This window comes from Acomys minous, assembly GCF_964271855.1.
Source record: "Acomys minous genome assembly, chromosome: 3".
Classification (NCBI taxonomy): Eukaryota; Metazoa; Chordata; class Mammalia; order Rodentia; family Muridae; genus Acomys; species Acomys minous.
Window position 1 is genome coordinate 30,822,985 of NC_140485.1, and position 20,058 is coordinate 30,843,042.

At 43.6% G+C, this 20,058-nt stretch overlaps 1 protein-coding gene and 1 pseudogene across 2 annotated transcripts in view; one reads left to right on the top strand and one right to left on the bottom strand.

Annotated features, from left to right (window-relative positions):
- Window positions 1-20,058, top strand: part of FSIP1 (fibrous sheath interacting protein 1) — a 260,080-nt gene that overhangs the window by 228,551 nt on the left and 11,471 nt on the right. The gene's annotated exons all lie outside the window — the stretch shown is intronic.
- Window positions 6,628-7,271, bottom strand: LOC311594024 (superoxide dismutase [Cu-Zn]-like; annotated as a pseudogene). The gene has a single exon. The product of its transcript is annotated as a superoxide dismutase [Cu-Zn]-like (transcript).

A 20,058-nucleotide genomic window follows, 5' to 3' on the forward strand; every position in this document is an offset into this window, starting at 1 on the left:
TCTGCATTTTGCTTATCAAAAGCACGGCAGACATACAAGTTGTGAAGTAAATAGCTCCATCCCTTGCAGTCTTCCTGTGGCTCTTGGGGGAGATACAATGAACACATATTATCCAATGAGCCAATCAAGGCACGCCAGTTTATCACTAACAAACATGGGTTCTGTCTGTGTGAAGTCCACATGGCCAGATTTGAGTTGATGAAGATTTTGATGAGGAGAAAGATGAACAAGAGAAGAACTTGTTGGAAAAGGCTGCCTAAGACACACCTGAAAGGAAATGTGGGTGCATCCAGAAAGGGGAGACCAAAGCAACCAGTGCTCTGCCCCACTTGGGTAGAATCATGGGCCAGAGGGGCCAAAGAGGAAAGAGCTCCACAGAGTCCAGATCCAGCTTCCTAACAGAAGGTGGTGGTGATGCCTACAATCCCAGCACCAGGGAAGCTGAGGCAGGCATCTCAGCTTCATGTGGATGCCCAAGTAAGAGGAGTAGGTGCTGTCTCTGACAAGGACTCTGTTGCCTGCTCTTTTGATCACTTTGCCCTGGTGGGGTAGGGGAAGAGGATGTGCTCAGTCCTGGGGTGGGTGGGGGCCCCACTTTCCTCAGGAATAGGGGATGAGGGAAGAGGGAAGAGGGTAGGACTGGGAAGAGATGAGAGAGAGGCCTATGATCAGGATGTAAAATGAATAAATAAGTAAATTATTTAAAAAATAATAAGAGCAGTGGTAGAAATCCCATTTTTCAGTGTATGGCCCCCATGCTCATGAACAACTTCATAGAACTGACTGGGTTTAATGGCCTGGAGAAACAACACTCCTTTATTGAAGAGACATTAGTTCTCTTCTGCTTGGACAAGAGTTAGGATAATGACTAATATCCAGTGAATGAAATGGTTCTTGCCTAGGGTCTAAGGATAGATGTCAGATGTATTTTTTGGATGCTATTTCTTCACTTTTTCCAGTAAGAGTCTGAAACATCTTCAAGACTGTTAGAGGTGGAAGGTTGGAGAGAGGACAGGCAATGAGGAGTGCTTTCTGCTGCCGCAGAGGATTGGAGTTCAGTTCCCAGCACTGGCAGCGGGTAGCTCACAACCGCTTGCAACTCCAGCGCCAGGGAGTGGTTTCCCCAAAGTTTGGAACCTTCCTTTTGGAATTTTCTCTGTAAGTTAGCCTTGTTCCCTTGACTCTTTCTGGACACAGAATGGGCCTGAGGTTGTTAAACCGATCTCTGTGGCTGTTCCTATCAGCTAGCTTTGTGGCTCTTATGTGGGAGCTTCTCCCATGCTCTGAGAAATATGTGAAGGTTCAGAGGACAAAATGGAGACATTTATCTAGGCAATGGCCCAGCTTATTACATGTTGTATTAAGAGCACTACCAACTTCCTACGCCAGGAGAGCTCTCAAGGCACGTGTTTGCTGAGTTTCTAAGTCCATGGTGGGCTATGACTCTTTTTGGCCAAGGTTGGATGGGCATCTCTCATGTTCCTCATAGCTGGGAACCTGTTAAGACTCCATGTTCCATGTGGATCTGGGTGCAATCCACATGTGCCCTCTGCCTTTTAGCAGGGGCTTCTTTAGATGAGCAGATTCAGAAGAGGAGTTAATTTCAGGGAGAAACTGAGAGAGACGAGAGAAGCCTTGACCATGCAAGGTGCCAGTGAGGATGGGGCCGTGTGGACTTCCATCTTCTATTGATGGAAGTACACAGTGCTGCAGTTACTTTGAAAAGCAATTTTGGAAGTTTCTTAGGTTAAATGAGCTCTTAGCACAGGATCTATCAATCCTAACCAAACAGAAACAAAAATGTTTGTAGCAAATTTGCATGCAAATGGTTGTAGATATTATTCATAATCACTTTATAATGCAAGTTCACATGTTTTTCTTTTTCTTTTTAAATTTAATTAATTAATTTATTTATTCACTTTACATCCTGGTCATAGTCCCACCCTCCCTTCCTCTCCCTCAAATGTTTTTCAATGATGGCTTGTTCATGTATTTCTGTGTGCTAGGTAACCAGACCGGAAAGGCTCCTTACGTATATGTTCATCTGTATGACACTGGAGCACAGGCCAAGTTACAGAGTCAGAGACCATCAGTCGCTGGGAGATGTGTTGAGAGTGAGACAGATGAAGTTCCAGGAAAGCACCATGGTGCTTTCATGATGAAGCATCTGTCAAGTCAGAAACTTCCACCAAAAAAGAGTTAATTTTACTGTGTGTAGGTTTAAAAATAAACTCTAAAAAATAGCAAAGAACCAAACCAAAACAAACCAAAGCCAAAATGAAAGAGAGAAAAAGAAAAACAGAGAAAAGACAGGTCACTTTTGACTGGAACCCAGCTTATTACAGAGCCAAAAAAGGAGCTCAGGGCCACAAGGGACATTCCACTTGCTACTGCATATTCCACCGACGTTAGCTAAGCCCTTGCTGCAGTCAGGCAGTAGGGAGAGCCTGGTTACCTTCTAGGGTGCAGAGGCCCAAAGATTTGACTCAGGACTGGAAAGGGCCATGTACTGGGGAAGAGCAACTGGGTTGAAGTGGACAAATCAGTTTTAGAATGAAGCTTGGACCAAGTGTTCTGGCATGATCTCTCTTGTGAAGAACAGGACCCATAGTTCCTAGCCAGAAGGTCTGAGAAGCTTCTGGAAGTCCTTCAAAGCTTGGGTGGTTCTCCATGGCTTTCTTCTCTGCTAGCAGTTCAGCGAGGAAAAGTTGTGTCTGTCACAAGAAGCCAACATTGGGCCACCAGGCCTTAGAACAGCAGATTTTAAGCATTTTGTAAGAGCTGATGCCTTCTTCTTTCATTCTTAAAAAAATAGGCAAGGAATAAAAGGAATAAACATATGCCAGAGAGATAATGGGGTCTAGCCTTAGACTTACTTGGGTTCCAGTAGGTTGTATGACCATGTTGGAGTTATTTACCTTCCCTACATCTCTCTTTCCTACTCTGGGACAAGGTTGGGTTATTGTGGGTTGCAAGAGAGTATCAGAATCATAACCTCTTCTAGAAAAGACTGTCAAAAGCCTAAGCCAAACCAAAGCCACCATTACCATCATGACCACTATAACCACAGTTACCACTAGTACCACCACCTCCATCACTACTGCCACAATTTATTACCACTATAAACACCATTACCACCATGGCTACCACAATCACCATCATCACCACTACTTCCATGAACACTATAGCCACCAGCACCGTGACAAGTACAACTACCACCACCACAACCACACCCACCATAATACTAATACTGTCATTACTACAATGCCAACACTACCACAACCATAGTCACAACCACACCCACCACCATAAGCATGAGCGCCATCACAACAAGAACCACTTCTACTACTAAGACCATGACCATCCCAGCTATAATCATGACCACAGCCACCATGAGCATGGTTACGCTATCTACCATGACCTCCACTACCACAACCATGACCACAGCTTCAACTATCACCATCACAACCGTATTCACCACTAACAACGACCCCTCTCCCCATGACCACAATTACCACTATCAAAATAACCCCAAGTGCATGCTTTACTGCTATAGGTTGGTGCTTTTAAAATAAGAAGTAGGGATTTAATGGCACTTAGCACTCAAACTCTACAGACACATGTCTCATTACCTACACCTTCAATTATAGAATGTGTTCCTTCCCTCTTCCTCCCTCTCCTATTTCTTCTTCTCCTTCTCCTTCTTCTTCTCGTTCTTCTTCTTGTTCTTCTTGTTCTTCTTGTTCTTGTCTTCTTCTTCTTCTTCTTCTCCTTCTCCTCCTTCTCCTTTCTCCTTCTTCTTCTTCTCCTTCTCCTTCTTCTTCTCGTTCTTCTTCTTGTTCTTCTTGTTCTTCTTCTTCTTGTTCTTGTTCTTGTTCTTCTTCTTCTTCTTCTTCTTCTTCTTCTTCTTCTTCTTCTCCTTCTCCTTCTCCTCCTTCTCCTTTCTCCTTCTTCTTCTTCTCCTTCTCCTTCTCCTTCTTCTTCTTCTTCTTTTTCTTCTTCTTCTTCTTCTTCTTCTTCTTTTGCTAAAAAGAGGTCAGAAGACAAAGGCTTTTAATGACCAATCCACGTGAGGCCACTATGTGTAAACATGAGAGAAGTTTTATTTCTTGGTCTCTTCCTCCTCGGACAAGGACCTGCTGATCACCTCCTTCTTGGCCTGGAGGTGTGCCTCCTAGTGCTTTCATGCCTCCTTGGTCTTAGACCTGTGTGCTTGGCTAGCCAGGAGCTTCTTGCAGCCTTGTCTGCCTTCAGCTTGCAGATGAGCTCCATGTGAATACTTACGGCAGTCAATCTTAGCTTCACTGTATCTCCTGAGAAGCCAGTGTAGGACCCTCAACCTTTTCATCCAGGTTACTGTTTTGGGCATTTGAGCATTGGAAGTACCCTTCTTCCTCCCTGTATCCACATTCCTGCCCTTCTGTCAAGACAAGATGTTTTTTCTGGTATCGAGGTCAGGAACGGACAATCACAGACTTATGGATGATCAGCCATCTTTGATCATCTTCCGGATCTGCTGACAGGAATTGGCATTGGTGATGTCATTGGTCCCATTGGGGTCCAACCAGACCTTTGTACCACAGCAGAGGACACTAGAGGAAAGCCGGTTCTGTAGCCTGAGCATACTCATGGCTGCGGACATAGCAGTGAGAGAATGGAATCTATTTTTGAGATCAGAGATTCCCCTATAAAACAGTTGCTTGTCCCAGCTATAAATCCTACCACTGCCCACTGTCTTTCATCTTGGTGACTACCACTCATTGGAACACATCACACACAACCGTCTCCACACCCTTGCTGAGTCTACAGGCTCCATTTGGGAGCATCTCTACATCTTCACCCATGTGCCCATGCGTATACGCACAAATACACATACCATAGAGTCTGATGACAGCGCATCCTTAAGAAGCTAGTGTAGCTTTTATGGTTTCTCTTACAGATTTTGTATAATAGTAGGTGCATAGGGTAAGGGTTGTTGCTTTTGTTTTGTGTCCCATTGGGTCACTAGATCACCTTTGTTCTCTGCAAAATTAGAATAATAACCACTTTCATCGGATGAAATCTGTTATGTGCTTCTAGGAATGTGAAGATAAAAGAATTAATTCAATCCAATGCATGGTGTGAAACTTGAGCAATGAGCCAAATCCTGACTTCCTCTTGTTTCAGATTTGTACATGTGCATGGGAGTGTTTGAGAAAGGCATGATGTGGAATGTGTACATATGTCTCATGCTTTCTCATGCTCTGAGTCTAATACACTCCGTGAAACTTCCATTCTATTCTGAGTAGTACAGAGAATGGTCACAGATGAGTTTCCAGTAACTGACAGCTCTGGGAGGGGCATGCTGTTAGGAAATGACAAGGTCACGGCAGCGGTGTGGAGTTTGATTAGTCTGTACAGTACACTCTGTACTCTTCAAGGGGGAGCCAGACAGATGTTTGGTTCAATTTCACTTAAAAAGTATTTTCCTCAGATCTATACACTAAAGCACAAGAATTCTGTGCTTTTCGAAAATAACTTCTGAGCCCCACATGGTATCCATTATGGATGAAGAGGGCTGCAGATGCCAAACTAGTGTCAGCCAACATAGTCCAAGTGTAGATAAGTAGCTTCTAGCTGCTCCATCTTGAGGGCTTTTCCCCAGCTCCCCAGGACCACTCCAAGCAAGATACTTTCTAGCATCCACAATTAGTTTCTAGCACTCTTAGATAAAGTGCTAGAACACCAGACAGGACCTCTGGCTAGTCCCTTCACGCCTTTCTATTAGTTACAGTCTTCTGTGGAGAGGCAGTCTTTTACTTACTGGAAAAAGAAAAGAGAATTTTAAGATTGACATAAATGACGTACTGTGACTGACACAAATGGGAGTCACACCCTGCCCTTTGAGACGCCCCAGAAAGTCAGCTGGGAGTTCAGTGACGATGGACTCATAGTGTAAAGAGAGGGAAGTGGCCATGACGGAGATGCTGAAAGTGATCAGAGGAAGTGATACCAGCACGCGCACGCGTGTATACACACACACACACACACACACACACAGACACACACGCCTTAATGTTAAAGGAACTCTTGGAGATATTTCATAACACTGAAAGTACGAAAGAAAGCTAGAAGGTGACTCAAATTTGGAATGACAATTTGTCAAAGCTTAGAAGAGATGCTCATTTCATACTTACACTATGAGACAAGGTGAGCCCAGTTAAAACCACTCTTAAGGTTTTGCAAAGAAAGAAAATATTTTACTTTTTAATGTTTTTAAGTTTTAAATGATATAGAAACTGAACAGATATTAGCTTTTCAACTATCTACACATTTAAAACCAATGGTTAGATAATTTTTAATGTTTCAATAGAAATTTTTTAAGGCAATGGAATCACTATGGTTATTTAGGCCTCTCCACATGGTCAGCTTGCACATGCTGTTCTGATTCCCTGCTGTTATGGGAAGAAGGGGCTTCCTCTATTTTTAAATGACCAAAGACTCTAAGTGCCAGGAAAAGCTCATAGCCTTGTCAATCCTGTTCTGTATATGACAGCTCGGATGGGCCTTTGCTCGCTCCTTCTACAACTCTTTTTTTTTTTGTTTTTTTGTTTTTATACTGTTAAGATAGTTGAATGGTTTTTTCCCCCTACAGTTTAGCAGGATAGCAAATGAGTTTGAGACTCACACCACACAGGGAATGTTTGTTATCTGGGCAATCCCAATCACACCACAAGCCAAGCGGCTTCCAGCATTTCCAGTCTTTGTACTTTCATCATTTCCACCTTTGCCCAAGTCATCTTGTTTCTCATGGACCACCATTGTGCGGCCAATGATGGGATGCTCTCCTGAGAGTGAGATCTCAACGATCTTCAATGGACACATTGGCCACCCCATCCTTTCCGGCAGTCACATGACCCAGGTCTCCAACATGCCTCTCTTGATCTGCTGGTCTGCCATGTTTCTTGGAGTGAGGATTAAAGTGAGGTCCTGCACTGGTACACTCTTGTGTATTAGCCCCAAACTGATGGATGTGGAACCCATGCTGGCCTTCAGTCAATCCTGTAATTTGTCCTGGCACCACAACTGGTTCACCGCTTGCCTTCTGCTCGAAGTGGATGGTGCCCTGCACCGGACCATCGCCCTTCAGCACGCACACAGCCTTCATCGCCATGCTTCGCCAGGACACGCGCGGGCGCGGCCTCCGGAGCCTGGAGGAGGGCGACGAGAAGAAGCAAACGACGCAGGAAGACACCGCAAGAAACGCCGGCGCAAACCCCCTTCTACAACTCTTGCACCGCACGGGCAGGAGACATGCCCCCAGCGCAACACTAATTCTGAGAAGTTGCACACAAACTTTGGTTGACAGACTCTTTTTACTTACTTGGCTCCCTAAAGACTTTCCCAGATGCTCTCTAACCTGTTGCCAGTGCTCACCTTCACGGGTGGCGCTTACACACTGTCCTTTGAGTAGAGAATGCTTTTGTTGGGATTTGCTTTTCCAGATGTAGAGTACAGCCTTTCGGCTTGCTGGATTGCTGAAGGCTGTTGTAAGGGGCACAGCTGCCCAGTGTCTATTCTTCAATAGGCCGGGAAGCATCATTTCGTTTGGGATATGCGTGCCTTCATGATTTACGATATTGGTGTAACTCTGTCAGGGGCGCCTCACACTTCCTTCACTCTTCTGTTACGTTCCAACATTGAGCAGTGTGATCACCGAGGCTGATTTTTGCCTGTTGGGTCTGCTCTCTGTATCCCTACACCGGTGTCTTTTACATTTCCCATCACTCAGAGCTATATTTCCTCAACTTCTCCCTCTAAGTTTCAAGTTAGTTTGTTTTCTAAGAGGTTCTTAATTTTTGCCTCACTCCTCTAAATTAGTTTCTTTGATTGTTTAAGAAATGTCATCTGTGAGATGTTTTGTTCTTATCCTAGATTTAGCAAGGAAAAAAAAAGCAAAACATAAAGCTTTCATCTAAAAAAAAAACATGAGGTACGTGTCTTAGTCTTCACAGATAAGTGCTAAGAAAATATCAGAGGCAGGCTGGGAAGGTGGCTCAGTGGGTAAGACCAATTGTCTAGGAGCATAAGGGCCAAAGTACAGATCTCCAGCAGCCATGTAGAAAAAAAAAATGAGCATGGTGCATATGCTACTAAGGGGGTGGGGTGCGGTGGAAACTGCCAGAACATGGTAACTTGCTGGCCAGTCAACCTAGCCAAAGAAGCAAGACACCCTGACTTGAAGAAATAAGGTGGACCGTGATAGAGGAAAACACTTGCCATCCTCTTCTGGCCTCCTCACAAATACCCGTCCGTGGGCATGTGAGCTTGCACATTCACATGTGTGCAGTACAACACATCACGTTCATACATTCATGCACAACACATGCACACCACACATACAAAAAAATAAGAAATAAAAAAAATGGAGGCATTTGGCACAATTCAATGGATTTCTCTCATAATGGAGAAGCCTGTTGGGGACTAGACTCCCCAAAGTAGCCATTTGCTGATGCCAGCACATCAGGTCTAAGCTTCTGTTCACTCTGAGTCTAAGTGAGATCAAAATGAATTATCAGGCCACCAGCATTCTTATCTCCTAAGTCATTGGTTGAGCAAGATTCTAGGTCCTTGGGGTAAATGGGTAAGGAAACCCAGTAAATGCCTCTGCCATTTTAGTGAGAGAAACCTACAGGGAAACTTTCTTTGGTTCTTGCTATTTGAACTCGGGCCTACTGGACCCAGCTCAAGTCAAATACAGATGAAACAGCTCAAGCAGTATTTCACTTGAGTTTTTGAGTTACCGCCTTATGTAGAAATCACATCCAAAGCTTTCAGAAGTGTTACATTCTTTTCACAATTCTGGCTTTCTCATTTATTTCTCCTTTTATCAGTCATGGCCAAAATTGGAAGGCAAACATGTCTAGCCTGGATGGATTTTGAATCCTACCAAGAGATTCAGCAGCGCCTGGTGCCTGGGGCTTGGCAAATGAGCCTCCTTTGCCTGGTGCTTGGTAAGAAGCATCAGATGGTGCTGCCTGTCCCCTGCAGCTGGGTTTCTACAGAAGCTGAGGGTAGCCTGCCCTAGGAGCATCTCTGCTTTCCTTAAACCAATTTAAGGATGAGGCAAAAAATGACTATGGAAATTAGTACCCAGAACTCATTCCCTGGAGCAAATTCATATTATAAAGGAAGACGGTTGGGCTCTTTGGCATTCGATGCAAATTCTAGCTTCCCTTAGTGCATTCATCCAGTTAGCCATTGCCATTTTAATGGGAAGTTGAATGCAAACAACTTTGTTTTCTTGAAGCTGCCACACTCCGTTATGTGTCTCCAGAAAGATACAGATTTTGAAAATAAGTCATTGTTTCCAACTCACCAATGAAATCCGACCATCCAGTGAGCTCTAAGCATTTAGCTGTAGTTTTTCTAGTCATTGGATTTTAGACATTAGAGCTGCTTTTTTTTTTTTTTTAATAAATCTGTGTTTCAAATGGACATAAAGAAAACTGCACTGCTTTTATAGTATTCATATGATGGTCATATTAAATAATAGCTAAGAAAATCCTTTAAAAATGCCCCAAATATAAGATTTTGTTTTACTGTGGCTTAAAATTGCTTTACCACTTTTTAAATAAAAAGAAAGAAAGAAAACAGAACCCCCTCCCCTCCTTTCTGTTATTCTGAGATAGAGCCTTATGTAGCTGAGGACATCCATCCATTTCTCAAGTGTTAGAGTTACAGGTACACACACTCACTCTTGGTAGCATTAAAAAGAAAAGTGGATCAATAAAGCCTTATAGTAGACTTTCATTAAGGTACCCAGAAGTCATAATTAACAAACTCAGTTGTCATTCCATCTGGAGCACATCAAATCTAAAGGCCACAGAGTACGTCCTCAGATGGTGTTGTGTATGTCTCTCTGAAAACAATATAATGACGGGCAAGCAGGAGACCTAGAGATACTGCCCTCAAGAACACTGACACTGACCTTCAGTGTTGGCCAGGAACATCAAAGCACAGCTCATTCTGGCACATTCTTCTGAGATTTCTATTCCCAAAGGTAGCCAGGCTTTGTGCTCTGAATGAGGCTGGCAAGTTTGAGTTCTCTTCAGGAGTCTGGCCACTGTAGAAATGGTTATCTGGTAGACTGAGCCCTGGCTTTTAAGGCTCACCAGTCTTGCACATAGTTTCCCTCACTGATTTTATAGGGGCTCCTAGGAGCTTACCACTGTCTATCTATAATTCCTTTTACCTGATGCAGATATTGTCTATGTTTTCTGTGTGTTGTGTTACAGTTGCAGGTATAATATGTCTTTTCCCAGGAAGACATTTTAGTCAAATCTGCGAACTGAAAAAAAGTCTTTAATGATTTTGGATCTGTGTCACACTTAGAAAAGCCTTTTTCTTCACAGAAGAGTATGTAGGACCTTCTCTCTTACCATCTCATAACCCTGACATATCCAGTCTGTCTGGCATTTGGTTCTGTGTAGACTGTGCACCTGGGTAGTGATTCCAACTCCCAGGATTCCTGGGTTCACTCGACCCTGCCTTCCTGAGGACCTACCACTTCCCTACCTTGGCTGGCTGTCATACTGGTGTTCATGCTGTCTGCCAGGCTCTCACTGTAAGCCCACTTCTCTGGGCCCTCCTTCATCTCGGAATATAGGAAAGAGTGTAGCTGGCATCTTTAGCAGTTGTAGATTTGCCTAGAAGCAAGGACAGATAACCCCGGTAGTGTGGATGATGATTTGGGGGGAATAAAAGATGGAAGGCAGGCAACTCCTGACTCTCTTTCTGTGAGATCTTCAAAGTACTCAGAGACACTACTTTCATACTGTGTGTGTGTGTGTGTGTTTGTGTGTATGTGTGTTTGTGTGTATGTGTGTGTTTGTTTGTGTGTGTATGTGGTATGTGTGTTTGTGTGTATGTGGTATGGGTATGTGTATGTGGTATGTGTATGTGTTTGTTTGTGTGTGTATTGGTATGTGTGTGTGTGTTTGTGTGTGTGTGTATGTATGATGTGGTGGTGGTGGTGGTGTGGTGGTGGTGGTAGTGTGTGTGTATGTGGTGTGTGTGTGTGTGTGTGTGGTGTGGTGTGGTGTGGTGGTGGTGTGTGTAACTCTGTCATGACTACCTGCAGCACCTCATGAAGTCCTAGCCAGTCCTCATTACCTTGTGTTGGCTTTGTATCATCCTGGCCTCACTTCTCTTTTCTTCAACCTGAATTCGCCTGAAGTCAAAGCTCCTGGTGGACTTGAACACATAAGCCTTTCTTCAGGATCTGTTCCTAGAATACTTAAGCTAGGAGAAGAAGCTACTGATCTGCATTACCCCAAGTGGAATGGCCCTTTGTTATCAAAGTATTGGGTAACCCACCCTTCCTCACACGTACGCCTGATACTGCTTCTGGGATCTATTCTGAACTGCCTACTTTCTGTACTGTTATTATCCTTTTTAACTCCTTTAGGCTTGGGCTTCAATATCTAGAATGTTCTAGATAATATTTTTATGTCTGTGTTGGGAGGTGTTTACATGTGGGCTCACTTTGAAGCTATGGCTACACTGACGTTCACTGTGTAGCACAGAGTGACCGGGAACTTTAGTTTCAGCTGCCTGAGTTCTGGGATTTTACGCCTAAGTCAGTGCACATGGATAAATGAGTCTGTGTTCACTTCCAGGTTCTCTCCCTGCTCTCGCTCTCCTCTGACATTGCCTCTGATTCTTGTTTTAGCCCCTCGAGTTTTCAGCAGAGCATCCATCATGCTCTCTGACCTGCTGTCAGCATTTGGCCATCCTTGTTTCTAATTCTAGTGTTCTTCGTAATTTGAAAATATAGTGGTGGTACCTGTTAGCAATCTTCTACTATCCATTGTCTTTGTCTTTGGCAACCAAACCATAGATTTTCACTGGAGTTACAGTCCCTTACAAGACAAGCGCATTTTCTGGAGCCCCTAGTGGCCAGTTTTGGTCCTTAGCTATCAGCAGAAATGCATGTGGAAGGTCGGCTGGACTTCTTAAGAGACAGTGGGAGGTGACCTCTGCCTCCACTGCTCCACCATCCTTTCCTCTGGCTTCCTGACTGGAGTCTGTTAGAGATTTTGGATTGTGAGTCCGAGGCTATGCACAGTTGGAAAAGTAAATAGATCTCTGGTCTCCCAGAGAAGCAGACCCTGGCCTTTCATAGTGATATGCAGACCATGTGTCCTTTGAGATAGTTCTGTCCAGGGCTTTCTGCCTCTCCCAGAAAATGAAATCAAGTTTATATACTAGGGAAATAAAGAGAAGTGCGAAGGGCAGAAGGAGCCATGAACTAAGGTTCCCCCTCCCCATCACAGTCAAGAACTTGGGTACCTTTTAGGGACTTTTAGATTGGCCTCACATAATCCTTGGGGTATTCACGTGAATCACTAAATAAATAACATGTTTACCAGTCCCAGAAAGAGTGGTCCAGCCCTTCTTCAGCCCAGAGGCTTGGAAACCCTTATCCTGGAATTCAATGCCGTTAGTGCCCCATGGCACTCACATACTATGTCAGATGACTCTTGATGTGGAGAAAGAACAGAAAGAAGATACTTTATGGTTCCATGACTCCAACATTCCCCAAAGGGAGCTTGCGAGATCTGTTGTCACATGTGCTGGTGTCAGAGGAAATGTGTTTTGGCTGATGGATGGTGAAAAGGGTGCACACTACCAAGCTGTGTGAGCGCTTTGGCTCTAAAAAGGAAGCGAGTACCACATCTAGGGTCAGGGATAAGTGGGGTTGGGGCTTTGTTTTGGAGCCTGCGTGTGTGGTGGGCTTACCCAAAGGCCTTTTTAATCACATGGGCCTGCAGATACGGCTACTCACAAAGTTCCTGGAAACCAGAAATGAGGGCTTTCTTACTTACATAATGAAATCAGAGTCAAGATACTGGGGACAGGGGAGAAAGAGGAGCCGAAGAAGCTGCCAGCTCCGGGCCTCTGGCAAGTTCAGTACTTGTTTAGAGTTGTTCAAGTTGTGGCTGGCATAGGGGGACAGAAAGGCCAGAGTCAGAGACACTGGCTTAATCGTAGTGCCACTTGAACCCCCTCCCCACAAGCAAGTAGGGCCTGGAGGCTCAGACTTCTAATTCTAGATTCCAGAGAAATGGAGGCAGGGATTTCAAGGCCTCATTTGACTCACCATGTAGAATTAATAATCCTCTCTTTTTCCCCTGTCTAGTTGTACATATGCACAAGGCTTTAGGTTGGATCCCTGATGCCCAACATTGAACTCCAAATCAAACTAAAACTCACTGAAAACTAAACAAAACACTTGTTTAGTGGTTATTTTGTTCAACTTCTTTTGAAAGAATCCTGGGACTGAGAAGAATGAAACCATGAGACAAGAAGGACAGAGTCCCCCATCCCCCATCACTGTGGAATTGTGGTGTGTGTGTGTTTGTGTGTGTGTGTGTGTGTGTGTGTGTGTGTGTGTGTGTGATCTCACTGGTAAGGCTTCTAGTCACTAAAAGTATTAGAAATTCCTTCTTATGTCCGCTTGCCCATGCTGCAGAGTTTCAGAGCCTATCAGCACAGTCACAAGTCATATTGCTTTCTGCCCATAATCTGTATTTGGCTTTGCTTTACTGTCATGGGATGCTAATCAAGCCAAGGTCATGCGTCCAACTCCTATACTAACTGCTGAGATACAATTTTTTAAATAGGTCTCATGTTTTGTGTTCAGCATTTTACACCTTTTACAAATGGGTTCTACCATTGCAAAGAATCTCCCTCCCCCCCCCCCCCTCTCTCTCTCTCTCTCTCTCTCTGTGTGTGTGTGTGTGTGTGTGTGTATGTGTACATAAGTGTGCAGACCAGAGGTCAACCTTGGATCCTGGGATGCCATTCCTTAGGTACTATCTACATACAATAGGTTGGCTGGCCAATGATAAATTTATTTTTTAATGTTATTTGTTAAAGATTGATACTGCTGTATGGGGAGGGCCAGGAGGTGTGGCTGTGCTGGGGGAGGCATGTCACTTGACATGAGCTTCGAGTTTAAAGGCTTGTGCTTCTTCTGGTTTCCTCTTTCTGTGTTTTGCTTGTGTTTGAGGATGTGAACTCTTGGTCTCTTGCTCTGGCTGCCATGCCTGTGGCTTGCTGCCATACGCCCCTACCATGCTGGACCTAACCTTTGGGAACCATAATTCATAATAAATGCTCTTTCATAGGTCTCTTTGGCTATGGTGTTTTATAACAGTGTCAGAAAAGTAACAATACAGAGGTATTTGTATAAGAATCAGAACTGGAATTCCACAGTGATCTACAGACAGCCTGGACCATGGTGATGCTACAGGAAGAGTCCTGAATCCCTTCTCTTTCTGAAAGAGCCATAGTGTATGGATGCAAGATTGGAGAACCTGCATCTCATCAAGTTCCAAGTCAGAGGTTCTCAACATTCCTAATATTTGTTAATCTTTAATACAGTTCCTCATGTGTGGTGACCCCTCCAATATAAAATTATTTCAATGCTACCTCCTAACTGTAATTTTCTACCATTATGAGTCTTAGTGTAAATATCTGATGGGCAGGATATCTGATATGTGACCCTAAAGGGTTCTCCACCCACAGATTGAGACTCAGTGCTCTAGATGATTTTTGTAGCCATTATAATTCCAAAGTCATTGATGTAAATTCACAACACTTACAGTTTCCCATATAATTTCCAGATGCCAGACACTAAGCTGATTCATATTTTATGTGCATTGTGTTCTCTCATTGTACAAGTGAGAAATAAAGCTACATAAAAGCTGTATGTGTTACTTTAGATTCTGTGGAGGTGAGATCACAAATAGAATCTACAGGGTTTTTTTTTCCTGCTCATGTCTGTAACATTGCATTACTAAGAAACCATGTGGAAGAGCGTGCAACCAATATAAAGGAGTATCTAACTGAGTCCAACTGCGAGGGAGAATAAAAATTGTACCAGTGTGACAAGTGTTCTGCCTCATAAAGTGGTTTTAAAAGTGGAAAGACTATTAAATTTTCCCCATCTGTATAAGCTGTTCTAAAAATCACTGAGGCTTACACACACACACACACACACACACACACACACACACACACACACACACAGAGCAGACCATCTACAAAAGAATAAGTGTCAACTTTAGACCTCAGAGAACACTAAGGAAGAAAATGAGTGAACCAGGACTCTCACTAGGGTGCAGCAAGGTACCGGAGCCTTGCTTGGTCCTGTCTCATATTTCCCATGCTACTGTTATTGGCTTTGCCTTCCACATGCTCAGAAACCCTGCCATCCTATGCTTTTGAGCTATAAAGTTTCTATGGGCCCCCTAGACTGTGATATTATAGGTCTAGACTCTCAGTCCTGGGGATTAAAGGAGTGTTTGAAGTGCCTGTCATTTTCCCCCAGACCTATGTTAGCACAAACCACATAACCTCATGGTAAAGTTTTTAACCATCACTCTGAGACGAGAGTCTGAATCTGAGGATCCAATTTGGTCCCAGATCTAGGATCACATGGAGTGCTTCTTTATTTGTTGCCATCAGTACCATTTAGGGGGAAAATTCCTAATTCTAGAGTATTGTATATAGAGGGGAGGTGTCAAAAGAGGTGGTATGTCCTTTCCCCTTTCCCCCTCTGTTCTTCCTTTTATTCCTTTTCTCCTGATAATTTTCTGAAAATAAGGCATCAACTGATGTTTTCCTAGTTAATGACATAATCCTGGGTGTAGGCAAGGGAAGTGATATCAAGGCTGTCAGCATGATATTGTTTCTTTTTAGGGTAATATTCCAGACTTGTTTGTATGAAAGTTAAAAACAAGTAGAAAGAGACAGCCTCCCCGATATTGTGAAACCTCCCTCAGGTATTGATCATGCAATCTATGGTAAATAGGATAGAAATTGCTGGAGATTATCTGTGGGATTGCTAAAGGACTTCCTGATCACATAAGGAATCCCAGTGGTGCATAATACACACAGACACACAGACACACACACACACAAATGCCCACATGTACACACACATATACATAATACACATCATAACATACATACACACATATATACACACACAAATGGACAGTGTATGTATACACACAATACACATATACACATCATACACATACACACACACATGTACACACACTCACACACACACATTTTGATGGAATGACTCAGGCTTCAGGTTTCTTGGATAGCAAGCAAAAAAACAACAATCCAGGTTTAAAAATTCAAACCAATGTAGCCCATTTATTCTATGAGTATAGATAGAAAATCCAGAGTTAACAACAACAAGAAACCTTGTTTCTTTCACCAAACTGTGTAGCTATGCAGATTTTGTTGTAGCCTGTCATGCTAAATCCCTTGTAGCCATTATTTGTCCTTACAAAAGACTCAGGCAACTCAATGTTCCTCATTATCTGCAGTGAAAGACGGACAGGGTCTGTCTTGTGTCTACAGCCATGAGAATGGAGAGTTGGTTACTTTAGGGGATGACGGAGTATACTTTAGATCCTGTCTTCCAGCCTTTGGACGTTTCATCTTCTAGGGAAAAGGGTACCAGGTTGGCCTGGGGAACTCCATGTGCCTGGAATGCTCTGCCATTAGCTTGCGGTGTTGCCTTTGGGTAGCATGCCTTTGGTGCATTCTTTCTGAGGCTCATTTGATTCCATCATTTCGAGTACATGTCCACACGGCTGCCACAATAGCTTTTCCAAAAAAAGCCGGCGTTACATAACCTCCTTGCTTCAGCTGTAGCCCACAGCTTACAAACAGTGGCTTTCAGCAAAGCAAGTCATCACTTCTGAGCATAGATTCTGGGCATCCTTGCTTTCTCAGGGAAAATACTTGGACCCCTTGTATCTCACGAACATTAAGACCCCTTCATAATCTGGTCACACCTCTCATCACAGCTCAAGCTGACTCAGGGTCCTCATAGGAACTCCACCATGCATGCTCTCTGGCTGGTTTGGTGAGCCAAGGCATGCCTTACTACCACTGGGGCCTCTCCAGAGCTACAGACCAGCTAAGGGGCTCCAAGGGAGAGTGGAAGGCCCCTTGCTGTGATCCTATAGCACTATGGATTCACATTTTTTTTATTATAACCAGCATGACATTTTAGTCAAGGATTTCTATTGTTAAATTTATTTTAAGACCTCTCTGAGAATAAAGACAGTACAGCTTGCCTACTGTATCAGTACCACATGGCTTTAATAGTGCCAATCACAGGTTACATGATTATAATTCTTTTTCATAGTTACCTCATATCACGTATGTATGTATGTATATATGTATGTATATGTGTATGTATGTATGTATGTATGTATGTATCTGCATGCACACATGTGCAGTGCCCACAAAGGGCAGAAGAGGCCATTGGATTCCTAGGAGTTTGTTATCTACCATGTGGGTTCTAAGAACTGAGCTCAGGTCCTCTACAAGAACAGCAAACTTCTGGTGCCATGAAATCTAGTCTTCAAAAGAGGCTCTTTGGTTAGTTCCTGCTCAGGGGCCTCTGGGCCTTGTGTCAGAAGTGCGTGGTGCCTTCAGCAATAGGGACTTACCTTCCACTTCTGAGGAAGGTGGGGGGTAACCAAGGGCAATAGGCCGTAATAGGCTGTGGGCTTTGGAGTTTCTTGGACAGTCTTGACTGACAACTCTAAAGAGGGCTTCTCAAACCTGGTGTTGGGGTTTTTGTTAGGTGGTCTTTGGCTCTTGAAGGGATCATTGCCAGGCAAAGTATGAAAATTTCATTTAAACTTTATATGTGCATTTGTATACAAACTCATGTGTATTATAGATTTTAAGGTCAATTAATAGTTAGTTAATACTATGATTCCTTGTGATTTTTTAAAGATATCCAAAGCTCTTATTTAATATTTCAGACACGTATAAGAGGACAAGTGTTCTCTAAATTTTATATGAACTTTTTTTTCCAAAAGTTGTTTTTTTTTTCCTTTAAAAACCCTGAGACTGCAAAATTGTCTTCCTCTTTTATCCAAGAACTATTCAAGGAAATGTTTCATCAGCTCCTTTTGAACACTGACCATTTTCCTGTGGTAACAGGAAACACACAGAGGACACATTTTAGTAGCAGGGATGCTGAAGGAAGTCTAGACCCAGAGAGTACTGACAGGGGTGGTTGGTGTGGGCGAAGTGCTTGATACACAGTCTGGGGGTTCCTCAGAGAAGGGGACTGAGAACAGGGCCAAAGATGCGGAGGAGAAACGAGAAGACCTGAAATCAAATGTCATGATTTAATCAAGGGCCAACCTTGTCTCTCTTTAGCACAGATCATGATTGACAGATACATTAGTTCCCTTGGGAGGGAGGGCCTTCTCTAGGCTCAGACCTGCTGAGTGCCATGGGGCCATCACACGCTGTTCACTGGCATCTTCCATTCTCACAGCCAGTGGCACAAAGCAAGGTGCATATGCCACCCATGAAGAAGAGACTTTATGACATCCTCCTCCCCTCCTCCTTCCTGTAGGTGAGGGATCTCTGCCTAGGAAATGTGAAAGGAGCGTGCCTGTGACTGGCAAAATGTGGCATAGATGAATAACAAATTTATTTCCCTGTCATAAGGATTATACCAGCCACATGGGTACAATTTAACAACAATAACAGCAAAAAACTCCTTTTGGCAAAGATGACCTTCATATTCGGAGTCTGTATTTGTATTTCTTCACTCCCTCTTTTTGGCACAGCCTGTGCATTGCTTGTGCACAACTTGACGGGTGAGCCTTCAAAGTGGAAGGAAGTTGAAGGAAGCTCGGGATGAACAGAATCTGGGGGCAGCCTGTACCTTTCTTCATCCTCTGTGTCTGAATTCATTTTTCCCTTCTTTCATCTGGAGTAGGTGGTTTTGAGTCCAGGGCTGAGGGGAGGACGTCTGTCTACCTCTTTCCTGTTGTTTTCACTTCACTTTGGATAAGGCTCTCAAGGAATTTTGGATGAGGTAGTCTCCGTGCGTTGGCCCTTGGTGGAGGGCTTTGGAAGTGAACTTCCTGGTTGCTTGGCTCTGTGCTGGCACTTTCTGTGTCACAGACTCACCCCAGGACATCAAGTGACTGCTGTCAGCCCACATCAGACAGTAAGAAGGTCGTGCCCTTTGATCTGGAACATTCCAGGGACTATATGAATTTTTAGAAAAACAGAAGTTTGAGGAAGTCTGTTACTGGGCTGATTCTTTTTCTGTTTAAATATTTTCCCAAAAAGAAAAGTTTGCTCATCAGATAATTTATTTCTACTCCCAGTTTCTATACTTTTCTACAAATGATTGGCTAGTCTTATTCACCCTGAAGCAGCCTCTCTTTGCTGTAGTAGAAAATGCTGGTTGTCCTCTGATTACAGTCCTTCAAGCACCAGAGAACACTTGATTCCCACCTGGGGTCTGTGCTGCTCACTGTAGAGGTTCATTTGTGAGTTTATCTTGGAGCTACACAAGCCCAAGTCACCAAGTGTTAGCCTCTGCTTCCCCGCCCATTCTCTTACCCTTTGCCTGACTGCGCTGAATGCAGCTGTTCTAAAGCTATTTGATTGAATGCAGGACAGCAAGCTCCAGAAGTGGAGCAACGAGATGGAAGGTGCTCGGGCCTCGTACACTAATGAGCATCTCATGCAGGATAATGGCCGTACTTTACACCTGTGTCCTGTGTATCTACTTTAGGATGGCAAGACTGTTACCCCTAAATGGAGAGATCAAATGCTCTTTCTGCTTACATGAAAGGAGGTTGTAATTTTAAATTACAATTTTAAAGACCTGGCATGAGTTATGTATATCAAGTGATGATGACAAAGAACCAGAAATCACCTATTTGAAAATAAGTTATGAAACCTTTTGGTCCAGAGCTTGGCATATTTGTCATAAACAGGCAGATGTTGAGGTTTCAGTCTCCAGGTGGCTAGCATGTCTTTGTTGGTGACTCTCAGTTCTACCTCCGTAGTGAACGAAGCCACAGGCAGCTCAGAAACAAACGGTCATGGTTGTCTTCCAGGAACATTTATTTACTAAGGTAACAGACAGAAGACTCTGCATTAAGCTTGTAGACTATAGCTTGCTAACATATGCCTTAGTTTCTATTCTAGTTT